This window comes from Schistocerca serialis, chromosome 9 (genome assembly GCF_023864345.2).
Source record: "Schistocerca serialis cubense isolate TAMUIC-IGC-003099 chromosome 9, iqSchSeri2.2, whole genome shotgun sequence".
Classification (NCBI taxonomy): domain Eukaryota; kingdom Metazoa; phylum Arthropoda; class Insecta; order Orthoptera; family Acrididae; genus Schistocerca; species Schistocerca serialis.
The window spans coordinates 370,763,949-370,781,843 of NC_064646.1; positions in this window are offsets into that span (position 1 = coordinate 370,763,949).

Genomic DNA, 17,895 nt, shown 5'->3' on the forward strand with positions numbered 1-17,895 from the left:
CAGTGCGGAATCTCTTGTAGAATGAGAGATGGCAACAGAGGGGCGCTCGTGCGAGCTTGCTCGTGATGTAGCAAGCCTTCAGTGAAAGACGTGCCCTTCGCTAATTCGGGCAATCGCCAGTGGACTGATGGTCTCTTTTCTGCATTTCACGCTTTTCTTCTTGTAGTGGGTGTGTGACCATTAGAGAAAGAGAGGTGACTCATGTTTTACTGTAAATATTGTGTAAGAAACTGACCGGACATTGATAATGGTCTCCACGAACTCACTTTCTACATTGGGACTGTGGCAGTTGGAGAAAGAGCGACTATTCGTATAACGTATTGTACTATGATTCTTGCTTAACAAAGCGACAGTGAGTTCGATAACGAACCCCTGTGGACTCAATTTCTACGTTTATGTGAGTGAAAGATCAAATTCCTTTTCTTGCCTTTGACGGGTACTTGATAGTTCGAGTATTTGTGACGGTGACGAGGTATTATTGAGTTGGGGCTTTGAATTCATTTTAGTCTGACAGCATACTGGAAGACGGCTTTGTGTTATTTGACTAGATGACTGTGTTTTCCATGAAATGTTTATTACGTATTCACTAGGTCCATTATCGGTCGAGATTGTCATGGTGTTAGTAGGACGCGGCATGCCTATACCATCAAAGTCCTTAATAAGTAATCTCAGGAGAGCACTGACGAATTCGTTTATTTATGCAAGGCATAAGCAACTCGTGTATCTGCAGAAAATATGACTTTAACACAGACAATAAGAGTTTAAAATTTTGTGTGTATGATGTTCGCCGTGAAAGACGTGTTAATACTCATTGTACTGAAGAGATTTTTTTATTTCCCTGATTTCAGAAGCGCTGTAATATGTAAGCCACCGTATTGCCCGATATTCAAACGCAAGCTACGCCTTTGGTGTAGAACTTTGACGTTTGCGCTAGTTGCTCCCTTACTGTCCACACAACGTCCAGTTGTTGTTGATGGCAAACTTTATGAGTGTAGTTAGCAAACTGCAATTTCGGTGGAGGACAGTCAGATACCAAATTCCTGGTCTCGTGGTGTGCACACATGACGCAGTGTCTGCCGTAGACGCTATATCGTGTGGAGAATTACGGAGAGCCACTTCAGACTGGATGGTTTAAACCTGGTGGCTAATACTTCGTATAACACGACATCATCTAACATAATCGTGTTTATTACTGATAGGCGCTCAGTTTCACAACCATGAGTGAACTGCCTTTTCCTTCATTATAGATGTTAATAACATCGTTTGAAAATACGGGTACGGAGACAGACGTTTTTCAAGGAAGCTATGTATTATGTATATAGCTTTAGGAGTGTACATTGTGGAAGTATTAAATGCTTCACTCCACCACTGTATGCATTCTAATTCAATACATTTTCTTGCTGCACAAATAATTTTTTTTCTAACAATGAACCACTACGCACACAGAATAATTCTCTCTCGTTCTGCAGTGCCTTGGTTTTATCTCTGCTTACGAAAGTTGTTATTTTATGTAAGTCCCGAGAAACAGATAAACTCTGTAGCAGTATCGGGATAACTGAAGAGTTTAACGATCTGTCGCACTACACAGTCTGTCATACTGTAGAGGTAGAAAACTACACAGGGAATTTCAGCGGATCCCTTTAATACTGTGGTTCCCAACCACTATGATACAATTACCCCTGAGTTATCAGATATCAGCTGGTACTCAGTCCCTCCCACCACCATTGGCGAGATTCGCCCCTAACTAAACTTTGGAAAAAGAATTTTCTTTGGAAACTTTCATTTTTAAAGTGATGGAAGTTAATGACATTAATGTCTCGTTGGTGATTGGTTAAGCCACGAATTAATGAGTGCTAATCTCGAACAACTTTTTTCATAGAATGATGAAGTTATTCTCAGTGCATTCGGAGTCTTACCTAAAACCACTTCTCACAAAATAAAGCTAACTATCCATACTGAGAATAGACACTTGTCACAAAACGAGCTTTGTCTACTCTACTTCTCTTCCTAGTGGCTCTTGCTTCACTCGCATCATGCATCGCCATTTAAAATCTACCAAATTAAATTGTGTGCTCTATACACAGAGCTACTGGTTATAAATCTCTTGTTTGATGGTTCAAATGGCAATGGTATCATCAGTCGCCTAGAACCTAGAACTAATTAAACCTAACTAAGGACATCACACATACCCATGCCCGAGGCAGGATTCAAACCTGTGACCGTAGCGGTGGCTCGATTCCGGACTGTAGCGACTAGAACCGCTCGGCCACTCCGGCCGGCTCTCTTGTTTGACTTTACTTCTGGAGTGGCAGAAACTGGATGACTTCAGGCTGCCGATGATTTGTGTCTGACCACTGCCTTAATAATAGTAAAAACAATATAATGTAGGCCCATCACAGTACAACAGACATTGTATAGTTACTGTTCTGTAGTCAGTTACTTCGCTCATTTTTGTGAATTGATTAAAGAAGTATTTTATGGTCTGCTATGGGAACTACCCACAACATGGAGAGGGCATTTTCACAAGATGCTTATGCGTATGTGATGTACATATACAGGGTGGTCCATTGATAGTGACCGGGCCAAATATCTCACGAAATAAGCATCAAACAAGAAAGCTACAAAGAACGAAACTCGTCTAGCTTGAAGGGGGAAACCAGATGGCGTATGGTTGGCCCGCTAGATGGCGCTGCCATGGGTCAAACGGATATCAACTGCGTTTTTTAAAATAGGAAGCCACATTTTCTATAACATATTCGTGTAGTACGTGAAAAATAGGAATGTTTTACTTGGACCACTTTTTTCGCTTTGTGATAGATGGCGCTGTAATAGTCGCAAACGTGTATAAGTGCGTGGTATCACGTAATATTCTGCCAGTGCGGACGGTATTTGCTTATTGATCCATTACCCGTGTTAAAATGGACCATTTACCAATTGCGGAAAAAGTCTATATCTTGTCAATGTGTGGCTATTGTGATGAAAATGCCCAATGGGCGTGTGCTATGTATGCTGCTCGGTATCCTGGATGACATCATCAAGTGTGCGGACCGTTCGCGGGATAGTTACGTTATTTAAGGAATCTCAAAAACGTCGGTGTTGAGAATGCTACATCAACGTCAGTTGCACCTGCATCATATTTCTATGCACCAGGAATTACATGGCTACGACTTTGAACGTCGTGTACATTTCCCACGGGGCACAAGAGAAATTAGGGGACGATGACAGATTTTTTGCACGTGTTCTGTTCAGTGACGTAGCGTCATTCACCAACAGCGGTAACGTAAACCGGCATAATATGCACTATTGGGCAACGGAAAATGCACCATGGCTGCGACAAGTGGAACATCAGCGACTTAGCGTGTTAATGTATGGTGCGGCAATATGGGAGGAAGGGTAATTGGCCTCCATTTTATCGATGGCAATCTAAATGGTGCAATATATGCTGATTTCCTACGTAATGTTCTACCGAAGTTACTACAAGATGTTTCACTGCATGACAGAATGGCGATGTACTTCCAACATGACGGATGTCCGGTACATAGCCCGCGTGCGGTTAAAGCGGTATTGAATAGCATATTTCATGACAGATGGATTGGTCGTCGAGGCACCATACCATGGCCCGCATGTGCACTGGACCTCACTTCCCCGGATTTCTTTCTGTGGGGAAAGTTGAAGTATATTTGCTATCGTGATCCACCGACAACGCCTGACAACATGCGTCAGCGCATTGTCAATGCATGTGCGAACATTACGGAAGGCGAGCTACTCGCTGTTGAGAGGTATGTCGTTACATTCATTGCCAAATGCATTGAGGTTGACGGACATCATTTTGAGCATTTATTGCATTAATGTGGTATTTACAGGTAATCACGTTGTAACAGCATGCGTTCTCAGAAATGATAAGTTCACGAAGGTACATGCTTCACATTGGAACAACCGAATAAATTGTTCAAACGTACCAACGTTCTATATTCTAATTTAAAAAAACCTACCTGTTACCAGGTGTTGCCGGCCGGGGTGGCCGAGCACTTCTAGGTGCTACCGTCTGGAACCGCGCGAACGCTACGGTGGCAGGTTCGAATCCTGCCTCAGGCATGGATGTATGTGATGTCCTTAGTTTAGTTAGGTTTAAGTAGTTCTAAGTTCTAGATGACTGATGACCTCAGAAGTTAAGTCCCATAGTGCTCAGAGCCATTTGGACCATTTACCAAATGTTCGTCTAAAATTGTGAGCCATATGTTTGTGATTATTACAGCGCCATTTATCACAAAGCGTAAAAAGTGGTCCAACTAAAACATTCATATTTCTTTACGTACTACACGAATATGGAATAAAAATGGGTGTTCCTATTTAGAAAAACGCAGATGATATCCGTTTGACCGATGGCAGCGCCATCTAGCGGGCCAACCATAGCGCCATCCGGTTTCCTCCTTCAAGCTACACAAGTTTCGTTCTCTGTAGTTTTCTCGTGTATCGATTATTTCGCAAGATATTTGGCCCGGTCACGATAAATGGACCACCCTGTATATCTCATTTTTACTGCCATAGATGAAGGTAAAAAATAAAATGTATTTTTGTATTGGGTGGTCTGTGTGAGAAATATTATGTTTATACATTCGTTTCACCAGCAACAATCTCACATACGTTAAAAATATTCCTAACTTAGTTTCGTGACCGGAACACACTTGTACCGTTTTAGTTTTTCCCAGGTGGGGAATACACTGCTCTTTTAGGTCAACTCGTTTCCTGATGATTCTTTTTTAATCTTTTACAGTATGTTGTAACTTAATCATTAGAATGATTCTGTTCGAGAAACTGAAGCCACGGACTTGGACCGTGATTTACTTTATAAACTGCTGTCATGAGTACACATGTCAAATGAAGAAGCGTTAAAGCAGATGTCAGGATGATGTGGGATTCTCTACAGCAGGACATAACAAGTCGTCAATAACATGGTCACAATTAAGCCAGATAACATCAAAAAATGTAGTCCAGGAATAAGTGCCAGGCCGGCCGCTGTGGCCGAGCGGCTCTAGGCACTTCAGGCCGTAACCGCGCTGCTGCTACGGTCGCAGGTTCTAATCCTGCCTCGGGCATGGATGTGTGTGATGTCCTTAGGTTGGTTAGGTTTAAGTAGTTCTAAGTCTAGAGGACTGATGACCTCAGATGTTAAGTCCCATAGTGCTTGCAGGCATTCTTGCAAGTGGCAGTATGATGGATAGTTTAACCTAGAGGCTTATGCGCTATCTCACCATGAACTTACTGGAAATTATATGTCACGCAACGAATAAAACTAATTGTCAGTGCTTTCCTGAGGGAAATACCATGTGAATCAAATTTCATGTGAGTTTATTTTATTAAACAGTTTGATGATATTGTCATGCTGCTTGCTAGCGCTTTGACATCCTCGTCCGATAATGGGCCAAGTGCATAATGTAGTAAAAGTCTCATGGAAAACAAAGTCATCAATCAAATGCCACAATGCCTCCTACGCGAACGTCCTGTAACAGTACTAAAATGAAAGTAATGCTCGAACTCAGTAATGTGTCAGCAATGCCAGGTAAGAACTCGGAAAATCAAGTACCCATCGAAAATAAAGTTGGCCTTTTACCTACATAAGCGTAGAAAGTGAGTTTTATCTCTGCCGTTGATACGAGTGGATGTGGTGTGATGAATTGCAGATGTTACACGAAGGTGCGGATAGTATACTAGGTCCTTGTCTCGGGAGGTTTGGTTTTACAGGTCTGAAGAAGGTGTATGCTTCTACAGTATTACGTGAGGTCGTCGTAATATGTTAGACATTTCAGTCATTGGTATGGTTGGGTTTGGGATATGGAGAGTTCAACGTGGTGGCAGACAAAATTGATAGACAAGATTGGTGAGATGTGAAGGTTGAGCTCGCTGAGTTCTTCGATATAACGGCATAGTGCGCTATGAGTTCTCGTTACAAGGTCGAACGATCAATAAGAAGTAGTAATTGAAAGATGGACGCAGCCTGAATGAAGAAATTTAAAAAAAGCTGAAATGTATGGAGAAACAATTTATAACATTTTTCGTTAATTTTTTTACCGAAAATACATTAATAATGCCTTAGCGTTCGAATTCGTCAGCCATGGCCCACGTTCCTTTCTCAGCTCACAGAGATAAAGAAATATTTAATGGGTCGACGTTTCACTACCATAGATAACAGAAAAAGCTCATCACTGAGTGAGTAATGAGGTGTCCCAAGCACTGGATTCCAGAAGAGATTCGGCGACTGAAGGAAGCGATGGAGTAAGTATGTATTAGGCTGGTGTATAATTTCGTAGCGTTTTTGTTTTGCATGACGGTGTCCCATTTAATATAGATTTATTTATCGCTTGTCATTTTGTGTTTGTATTTCACTGTTGCTATTTCAGTTAACGTATTGTCATTTGGTCATTTGGAGGTAGTCAATGAAGCTGTGGACAGTAGAAAATGGCGCTCCAAATGGAAATATCGGACATTTCCCATTTATTCTTATGTTCGCGTTCAGCAGCGAGGTGAAAACAGAGTAGGCATCCAAAAACATTGCATTGTGTATGGGGATAATGTGACTGGACAAAGCAGGGCAAAAAAGTGATTTTCTCGTTTTAAGGAGGATCGTTTGGCATTAGCGACTCTTCACATTCAGAATGACCTTCAAGCTTTGATGAAGATAATTTAAACCCATTAATCCACAATTATATACGACAGTGTACTCAAAAACTGACAAATGTGATGAAACTTGGTCTTCCACCGTCGTGCGATATTTACAAGCACTGTGGAACTTTCAAATATCGCGTGTATAGGTACCGCATGCTTCAAGCCAAAATCACAAAAATCAGCTGGTGCCTGTATTTCTATCTCATCAATTGACTCGTGAACGACGCTCAACATTACTATCGTTATTGCTGGCGAGAAATGGTGCTTTTACGTCAACATAAGGAGATGAAAGGAATGGTTAAGGAGAAAGAAAGCAGCAACTTCACATACAACGACATGCGTGCATCCACGAAAGATAATGTTATGTATCTCAAGGAACAGGGACTGTGATATACTACGAATTGCATCCCCGAGATGTAAATATCACTTCTCATATTTACTGTCAACAACTGAGACGTGTTTCAGACATAGTTCAAGAACAACGACCAGGAAGAAAGTGTGAAATGATGCTACTCCAGGATCACGCCTGACCACATTCTGTTAGACTGACAAAAAAAATACTATACGTGAGATCGGTTCAGAAGTCCTTCCGCACCCACCTTATTCATGTGATCTTGGAGTCCGTTTCGGAAGTGCAGGCCGCTGTGGCGGAGCGGTTCTAGGCGCTTCAGTTCGGAACCACGCTGCTGCTACGGTCACTGGTTCGAATCCTGTCTCGGGCATGGATGTGTGTGATGTCCTTAGGTTAGTTAGGTTTAAGTAGTTCAAAGTTCTAGGCGACTGATGACCTCAGAAGTTAAGTCCCATAGTGCTTAGAGCCATTTGAACCATTTGGTTCGGAATTCATTCCGCACCCGCCTTATTCATATGATCTTGAGCCCTCAGATTTTTACTTTTTCTGCTCTTTATAGAAAAACCCCTTAAAGGAACTTTCTTATGGATAACAATGCGCTCCGAACAAAGCCTGACGAGTTCCTCTCAAAACAACGTTATTTTTACAGTAGCGGAATCGTAAAGTTACCTCAGCAGACTGTTGTAAATAGCATAGGGAAATATATTACTGCTTACAAAAGTCTCTGTCAAGTAAGTAGTGAATATTAAACTTATGGTAAAAAACTACGAACCTATTAGTACTATTGATATGGGGATAATACTGATGTAGACGAATAAACGAGCCTTTCCAAAAAACGTGTATCTTGGCAAAGTTTTGAAAGCGCCAAGAACCTGATCGCGTGAGCTGCTGTGTTTTGGCAATTTTATTGCGAAGACTAAATCAGAAGCAAAATGTATTATAATACTCAAACAGGAACAAGCTACCCGTTTGCCGTGCTATTGTCAAGGCAGTCTAAATTGTTAAAAAAAGTTCTTTAATTTTTCATACGCCACATTTAAAGACATCTTGCAGTAAAAACGTCATTCTTTGTGGCTCAATGACATGGTGCAATAATTTTTTAAGTGGTACGCCGCTTCCGCGATTTACGTGTTTCTAAGCTATCCCAATTCTCCTGCTGAGGAAAGCGTACATATCATTTAATGTGCAATCCGATTCCTGGCAAATATTCTCATGATTCATGGGTGAAGGTAATGGTAAATGCAGACTGAAGTACTCCGTGGTCAGATGGGGAATGATCGCGCGACCTTCCTGCTTCCAGGCACGCTCTTTACCACTAGACCCTTGTCACCCAATAATATATAGGGCTGTGCAGAGTGAACCAGAAATGCGTCGACAAACTTTCAGAGGTTTTTCAGGGGTACCTTGGTGTATTTAGGTATATGGTAACCCCTGTCTCCGCCGGCTGGTTACACAGTTACAGCATTTCGTTTGGTCTTTTATCCCCGTTAGCTTTTCATCTTTGTTGCATTGAAAGTGCAAAAGTCGACTGTATTGGCTGAGCATCTTGATTCCACTCGCTCACGGCACTTGCTGTTGATAACGATAACGCCCCTCTGTTCCTCGTTGCTCACAAGTTGGCATTCTGCACTAATCGGTTCTGTCTCCGGTTTTGTTTTCCAATAGCGTTGGTAGTGATACAGAAGAGTTATACAGGTAAGTCTGCTGACGAGGAATTGGCCTATTCGCATCTCGAGTTTAGATTCACTGAATGTAATGGAAGACGGGCACAACGGCAAATGCTGATCTGTTGCCGCACAAACGGCAACAACGTCACAGTACTTTGCATCTGTACATAGGCGCCGACGACTAACTGGACAGCTCCGTGTTAAAGTGGGACATGTCAGCTATGTGAGATACGTTAGAACACGCGATATGACAGAGAATGCATTACACGCGGTTGGTGACAATACTGCCTCTAATAATAGGCGCGTTGCAGGAGCTCAGAACACAACCCAGTCAACTGGTTTGTGAGCCTTACATGAACAAGAGTTGCACCTCTATCATCTACAGAAGGTGCAATCATAGCAGCACGATTTAATCTACATCTACGTGATTACTCTGCTATCCACAATAAAGTGCCTGGCAGAGTGTTCAATGAACCTCTTTCAAGCTGTATCTCTACCGTTCCATCCTCGAAAGGCGCGCGGGTAAAATAAGAACTTAAATTTTTCTTAGCGAGCACTGATTTATCCTATTTTATCGTGATGATCATTTCTCCTAGGTGGGATCCAACAGAATGTTTTCGCAGTTGGAGGAGAAAACTGTTGATTGAAATTTCATGAGAAGATCCCGCCGCCACGAAAAACGCCTTTATTTTAATGACTGCTATTCGAATTCATGTATCATGTCTCTGGCACTTCTCCCCTACTTCGCGACGATACAAAACGAGATGCCCTTCTTTCAATCCTTGTCAGCCGTCAATACCTTCTAATGAGGATCCCACACCGCACAGCAATACTCCAGAATAGCGCGGACAAGCGTTGTGTAAGCAGTCTCTTTAGTGGGCTTGTTGCACCTTCTAAGTGCTCTGCCAATGAATCGCAGTTTGCTCTATCCACAACAGTATCTATGTGATTGTTCCAATTTAGGTTATTTGTAATTGAAATCCCAAAGTATTTAGTTGAATTTACAGCCTTCAGATTTGTGTGACTTATCGAGTAATCGAAATTTAGCGAATATATTTCAGTAATCGTGTGAATAGCTTCAGACTTTTCTTTATTCTGGGTCAATTTCCACTTTTCAAACCATACAGATGTCTTATCGAAATCATTTTTCAATTCGTTTTGGTTATCTGATGACTTTACAAGACGGTAAATGACAGCACCATCTGCAAACAATCTAACAGGGCTACTCAGATTGACTCGTATGTCCTTAATATAAATCAGGAACAATACAGAGACTATAAAACTTCCTTGGGGAACGGCAGATATTGCTTCTGTTTTACTTGATGATTATCCGTCTATTACTACGAACTGTGAGCTTTCTACGAGTCCACTCGCACAACTGAGGCAATGTTCCATAGGCACGCAGTTTGGTTAGAAGGCACTTGTGAGTATCGGTGTCGACAGCCATCTGGAAATCTAAAAATATGGTATCATTCTTGACATCCTCTATCTATAGCACCATTACTTCACGAGTATAAAGAGCTAGTTTTGTTCTACAAGAACGAAATTTTCTGAATCCGTGCTGAATATGTGTCAGTAAATTGGAGGTGTGGGGGTGGGGGGTGGGGGGAAGGGGGAGTTATGCATTGACCCATACAGCAACGTGCAGAAAACCACAGTGCTCCTGCAGTAGTGTTATTTACACACGATGCCGTATTTGCAAGAGAAGGGACGTTCAATAGCAACAATAGCGGCGTATGGGATGTCTAAAATCCACAGGCTTTGTTGTGTCTGTTCTATGAACAGAAGTTTCTCTGAATGTATGAGCTGATATTGTTAGCAATTTTAATATTGTATGTCACCTACTTCCTGATAAACTGAGAGGAGTCGTGCACAAAACGTACCTTCATCATTTCATCCCACCATTCCTAGAACATGTGCTTCTGAGAATTCATCAGCTTATGTGATTTTAACCCTGCACTCGATGTTAAGAAGCGTATTAAAATTGTTTTTGGATGACAATGGATTGGTTGGGATGGGCCTACTTCATGGCTTGATAGTTAGTTAACTACATGATCGACAGCCATTTGAATGATTCTTTCATCGAAATGATGTAGAATGGAAGTCATTTTACAGAATACATATCCATGATTATTCTTATCATTAATGGCCATATATATTTTATTTCTATTCCTGCTACTCCACATAAAAATAAGTTTCTATTTTTCCTTAATTTCTTCCAGGATACCAGTTTTCAAGTACAAATTCGTCAATGGCATAGAAGCCGTGGTCCAGGAGAAATGAATTTTAGTTAGGTTTAGAACTTGATGTGCTACCTGTCAGGCATTTGATGTTGCTGGGCGAATGATAAACAACATTTGTTGCTGCATATTAAACGCAATTATGAGCCGCTGACAGCTGTAATATTGGATAATAACTGCCATTTCTGCTTCTAGTGTATCAGGTATTTGCAAAACTGTTATTCTAATATTGCGATGGATGTCTATGAAGGGAAAATATTCATTAGAGAATATATGTCTTCTGATTTCGCACTAATTGGCTCATTCCTTGACAAGCTAACTGTATGACGTCCTTGGGTGAATACCACATAGTTTTATTATTTCTCGCTTCTGTGCAATTGCTACTTCCTTTCTAAGTGATGAGATACCCCAGATAATCTTTCTACAGGGCTTTATTGAGTGGAATTAGGCAAAATGTCACGAGGCTGATTCTTTTTCTTTCAATGACTGGCAGTTACACGAAGAGCTAAATTAGCTGAACTTAAGTGTTTGAGGAGCTCGGAAATGTGATTCCTGCAGCCTGTTTCGTCTCCAGACATTAGTTCAGTGGATTTCTTTTGGTGGCATCTGATGAATCTAGTTCACTAGGCTCTGGTCAGTATTCACACGTACATTGATGCTACTGCTTTTCGCACTCATTGAACTGGTGTGCCATATTGCTACAATTCTTCACTGTGTGGGGTAGTCAATAATGGGTCGCTGTGCATTGTGCCGTGAGCATGCTGGTCTACATTTTCAATAATACCTGTAAAGCAACAGTATGTGCATTTGCTAAGTGGTGTACTGCAAAGTGAGAGAAGAGACTGAAGACGTTGTAACCAGAATGAAAAATACTCCTACCACAGCACAAAAATCGCGAATATGTCCTGGGCACAGTAGGGATGTAATGAGGGAAGGTGTCTGAGGCAACCAGTACCGCCGGCCAGTGTGGACGAGCGGTTCTAGGTGCTTCAGTCTGGAGCCGCGTGACCGCTACGGTCACAAGTTCGAATCCTGCCTTGGGCCTAGATGTATGTCATGTCTTTAGGTTAGTTAGGTTTAAGTCTTCTACGTTCTAGGGGACTGATGACCTCCGAAGTTAAGTTCCATAGTGCTCAGGTCCATTTGAGCCAACCAGTACCAAACTGAGTAAACGGGGTCTAACCGAAACCACCATGACACACATTGCCAGCCTAATGTAACCTATTAACCAACCGCGAACGACTGGACTTGTGACACGGGCTCAGGAAGTGAAATTGAAGGGGAAAAAAAAATCGTAAAATCAGTTTGTGAACCTTTTTTGATTGTTTCACTTTCTCAAAAAATTGCGTCGTTCATCTCCTCAGCTATAAATTTAATGTTTAGATGTTGTGTACCCACATTTCATGTAATTCCTGACGTGTATTTCGCTATTCAAAACCAATTCTCATTTCACAAGCTGTACCTTGCGCTGTATTCAACGGTTGCAAATAAGCTCGTTGGATTGTAGTACTCCCAGGTAATGTTGTGAATACACTGTCTTTTACAGCTAACTGTTTGTATGTAATATAGATGGAGTGAGCGACGAATACAAATTAAGCTCTCAGCTTAATAGACGGTATATGGTGACTGCTGGTACGATACGTTATTGGAGCTAGTTGGACCTGTAAGATCCATCTTATCACACTTGGAGCTCGAACAGTGTAGAGTTTATACTGTCCACCGCACATTCATTGTACTGTTTGCAGCACTGTTCTAAACAGAACACATACCACACATTGCGGCATTTCGCTAGTACAGCGGTATGAGTTTAAACATTGCGGTATTTCCGTATTACTGCGGGACGCGCATATCGCTCCGACTCAGTGTTACTGGTGCACATCGCTGCCAATCAGAATCAATATGGAATGCCATCTGAGTCCCGTAATTATTGGGGCATTTGGTTGCCAGTAAACTGCGTACGTCAACAGTGCTCAAGCGAATAGATTATGCGACACAGTGGCACAATTCAATACGCTCACTGTGTGTGCTCTACACAGAGGCGATGGGTGTTGTAACTGCCAAGACCACGGAATCATGGTATGCTGAAGTTGAAATTATATATCTCTATCAAGTTGAGGAAATGACTTGTAGCTATGCGAAAATGCATGAAAAGTAGAGAGAAAAACGTCATAACTATGTGACAACGCATTCTCTGATCGTAATGTGTGCATTAGTCAACAAACGGCTCTACGAGAAGGTGAATTATTACGCACACTGCCAATATCACACACAAACAGCAAGGTATCGGGGCTTTCTCACGTATTTTAGGAGGCAATCTGTCGCTGACATAGGATGTGTATTACTTTACGTCAGCTTGTAGAGAACAGTTATTTGGAATTAATTTTTCCAACTACTTTTAATAAATAGTTTAATGTGTGATAGAACTGAGAGGAATTTGAATTTATGTAACTTCCGAAACGAAAAAAAGTGCTTCAATTATATTCTTGATATAAGTAATTTCACAGAGAATATTTAGAATTAATGACATGTACAAAATACCTGCATTCAATGCACACGCCAGTGTCTGTGTGTGTGTGTGTGTGTGTGTGTGTGTATGTGTGTGTGTGTGTGTGTTTTCGTATAATTTTGTGATACTCAGCAACACGAATATCAGCGCTTGGTTTGAGATTTTTAAATATATAATTCATAAGCAGCAATTCTTTCGGAAGCTGTCGTAAATTATAGTGTATTGATATTGGAGTATTTTATTCCGGAGCTGTTTGGTCAGTAGTTACTAGTTGACGGAATGTTTCCGATTCTACATTTTCATTCACGAAATTACAGCGCCTATTCAGGACTGCAAAAAACTGCCGCAAAAAACTGCCGCTGCGGGCCAGTGACGGGAATACTTAAGTACTATGTCCAATTTAAGTACTATATCCAACTTAAGTACTATACCAAAGATCTGCCTAGCTAAGTGGTCGGCACATCAGATCATACAGTCAAATGACGTTGGATAAACGTCGGAAATGATCATCAACAGTTGTTCGCCTACTAGCAGTAATGAACTGTACGTTACTGCTACTAGCCATTGATTTTGTACCCTTGCTGAGGTTGGAAGAATGGTACAATTACGGGAATAGAAAAAAAGTGATGGAAATTGTTTGAGGTTTACCACACAGGGAATGATTGCGCTAGTACAGTTCTTTTCTGTACTAGTTCAGTGTAATTACTTCGTCTTGATAGCACTTTTAAACCGTTAATACTATCTTTATCGAAGCGTCACCTCCCTCCCTCCCCTCCCCCCCCCCCCCCCAGGCCCAATTACTTGGATAAATGTTTATAGCATTTTCCTCTTAGGTATCGAAATTTTTTCTTCATTATAAGCTTAATATTCAATACTAAAGAAAACTATGCTAAATGTATGTGTAATATTCGACCTCATGATCGTAGCGTTCCGCGGCTCTTTCACTCCTCTGTTGGTTGTATGGGGTGTGTCGTATGGAACAGAGTTTCGGTCAGTATTAGTACTGGCTTTCATGAAACTCACGACTAAAAGAACAGTGGAACACGAGGTACTGACGTAATGGAATAGTTTCGGTGTGAGTACGTATAACAAAAATGGTTCAAATGGCTCTGAGCACTATGGGACTTAACATCTGAGGTCATCAGTCCCCTAGTACTTAGAACTACTTAAACCTAACTAACCTAAGGACATCACACACATCCATGGCCGAGGCAGGATTCGAACCTGCGTAGCGGTCACACGGCTCCAGACTGTAGCGCCTAGAACCGCACGGCCACTCCGGCCGGCTGTACGTATAACAAAACAACGTGGTACTCTGTGCATAAACCAAATGAAATTGTGCTGTTTTAAACTGAGTGGCTCTCTATTACGGAGGATGAATGCTCCCATTTTCTATACGGACGTCGTATTTATGTTTTCCGTGGTTTCGCTGATCTGCCATAGATACATGCCAAAATGGTTTCCACCATAATGTCATGGCCGATTGCATTTCAAATCCTTGTGAGACTAGATTTGTTAGTATGTAAACACCTGTACGTATGTACTACATTTCTTTTGTTCTTAAATTGTAACTTTGCAACTCCATAAACTTGAAGATGGCAAAGTGCACACCATTAATGCGGTACTGACTGAGTACTGCGACATGGAGACTCGGGACACGGCATTCCACTTCCATGCACGAGGCACATGGCCGAAGATACAGCCGACACCCATACGTATCGCCAACGCGTGCCAAGACGTTCGTGGCGACGATACGACGACGTCCTGCTACAACCAGCGGTACATGCCTTCATTGCCAGACAGATAAACGACATTCCCCAGAATTTGAAATGAGCTTTCGTTTCCATTGCGCCGAGCCACTTGTCCCTTTAAACATTGTTTGCTTCCTATGTCGCTTCGCCACGCGGCTTATCTGCGCTAACTGAGGCGCCTAGCCACTATTCCGGTGGCTCCCTTGCGCATGGTTGTGTGTGTTGTCCTTACTATACGTTAATTTGAGTTAGATTAAGCAGTGCGTAAGCCTAGGGACCAATGACCACACCAGTTTAATCGTGTAGGAACGTACTACTACCATTTTCCTCTCCCGCTTCCGAACTTACTCTAATATCTGAACTTTACACTACCGCTCCCTGATTTAATTTGGCGTTAAAATACCTCCTGACTTCAGATTTCTCAGTTAAAGAGGGTTTGTCCAACGGGTAGCATGTCACTGGCACCTATTAACTCCATTTAAATTCTTCAATGACCGGCACTATTACTCGTCTTTTATTATTTCTATAGCTTAACTGTACGAGCACTTGCTAACTATTGATTTTTCTTATATCTAATGCTGTTACCAGCATTATTCCGTGAAGAGGCGTAATACTTCTATTCTTGTACCCCTCAGCAATTCCAATGATGCTGTTACAGCAGCTTCGTCAACCATTTTACACGAATGCACGAATAATATTGTTATTAACATATCAAGTAAGCTGCTTTCCATATAACACTGTAATAGAATTCCTCGTGCCAAGTCCAAAACACTAACTTTCCATAATTATCTGATGATATCCAAAGGAGGATGTCTACAAATGACTGTATAGAGGCGAGTATAGTAGTAAACGATTATTACTGTATGAATATCTCTGAAGCAGTTTTAAAATGAAATACCTTCTCATTTTATTGACAGTGGAGTACTGTTAATAATACAAGATTACCGTTATACTTCTTTGTTAAAATTTGATAATGCGTTAAATATTTACTGAACTGGCAGTTAACAATTGATTATGTGACGTTCTATACTTTCCTAGTATGATGACGTTTGATGTTGCGGTAGCTCTCCATAAAATATCAAATTATTAGTTCCTTGTGCGTTTGTTACAATTCGTGCAATATCGCAGAGAAGAAGAGAGAAACACAAGGAAAGATATTGTCCCTCTGGATGACCGTTCTGAAGTTCCTTATCTCTCTTAATGCGAAAGCTCCTGCCACGACTCTGGGAGCGCTGTTTTAAGTCGCAAACTGCGTTCTCTCTGCGATGCTTCCAGAAAACCTAACGACTTTAATGTGGCACATCAGGCAGGACTGAAAGCTGTCTCCTGCAGTCTCTCTCGGAACCTTTATTATTAACACTCAGAGTCTGTACGGCAACCCATAGTCTTTAGTGGAATGAGGTTACCATTTTCGTGAGCAGCTTCTCCTAACGACCAATGCCAAGAACCATGTTTCTCGATGAGAGCCAGTTGTGTAAGAAAAATACTTTCCGTCGGGTTTCTCATACAAAACCAAGGGATCTGTGAAATTATCTTCTTATTTTTTATCTCAGCTACGTGACGACTTCAAACATTCTCAACCAAATTTCATTAATTTGGAAATAAATTAAAAAAGGAATAACTAGGAAAAACGTAAGTAATCTCTTCATATCGTTTCTCAGGGTGGAGATATAGGCAATGAGGTTAAAAAATTGGAAGAGTTCTTCATTCTCTCTTTAAACACTGAGATATCTCAATAACAAATTTTCTAAGTAAGTCAGGATTGAAGAGAATGCGAATATCAAGAAATGTTGCATATCTCGAATGCTGCAACGAAAGAGAAAGCTTCAGCAACGTTGAATAAAGGGTCCCTTTCTAGACAGAGTGCTATAAAACCCTGGAAGGTTCTCAGCACTTATTTATGAAGTACTTCATCGTCAAAATTAAATTGTGAGCTGTGGGCTTGAGATCTAGGGGGTCACTGACGACGTTTTCTTCGGTGATAGGTGACCGACCAGTTCTTCAAAATTCTTACGTGGAAATGTACGCAAGCTTGAGCAGATGATCGGCAAATAAATCGCTGAGTGGTTCTCGTTTGTAATAGGGAATAAATAACGAAACAATATGTGAGGTGTACGGCCGTTAAACCACCGAACAATCTGCCCTACGTTTTTGCCAAAAGGACAACAAAAAAAAAAAAACTTGTATTCATTACACAGGAAAGAGGAAGTAAAGCGTTTTGAAATAAATATGATCTGCATAACATTATAATATAGTCCATTTCGACCCAGTAGCAGGGAAATGCCACTTTCATGCTCCCTGCGCGTGATCGGACAGAAGAAAAGGGATAAATACGTAGAGGGAAAAAATGGAGACCGCTAGTTTGATTTGTAAATCAAAGCTTCATACAATGTCTTCTGGGGGATTCCAGAAATGTGACCCGTTAATTACAGTCTCTGGCCAAGATACGATAAAATTATTGCTATGGCTTGGGTCACATATACACATTTCTTATACATATTCGAGTGCTTGATACGTATATTTCACACACTCAGATGCAATAATTTAAAGCGGTGATTATCAGTCTTTCCGCTCAAGAGCCGACACTGACATCGTGAAGCGGTACGTCGGGCAGTACTGTACTATATAACAATAATATTAATAATTCAGAACCTACTTAAATTAGTATGGTATGAGCCCCTAATGGACTGTAGTAGGCGCGATAGGTTTACCACCA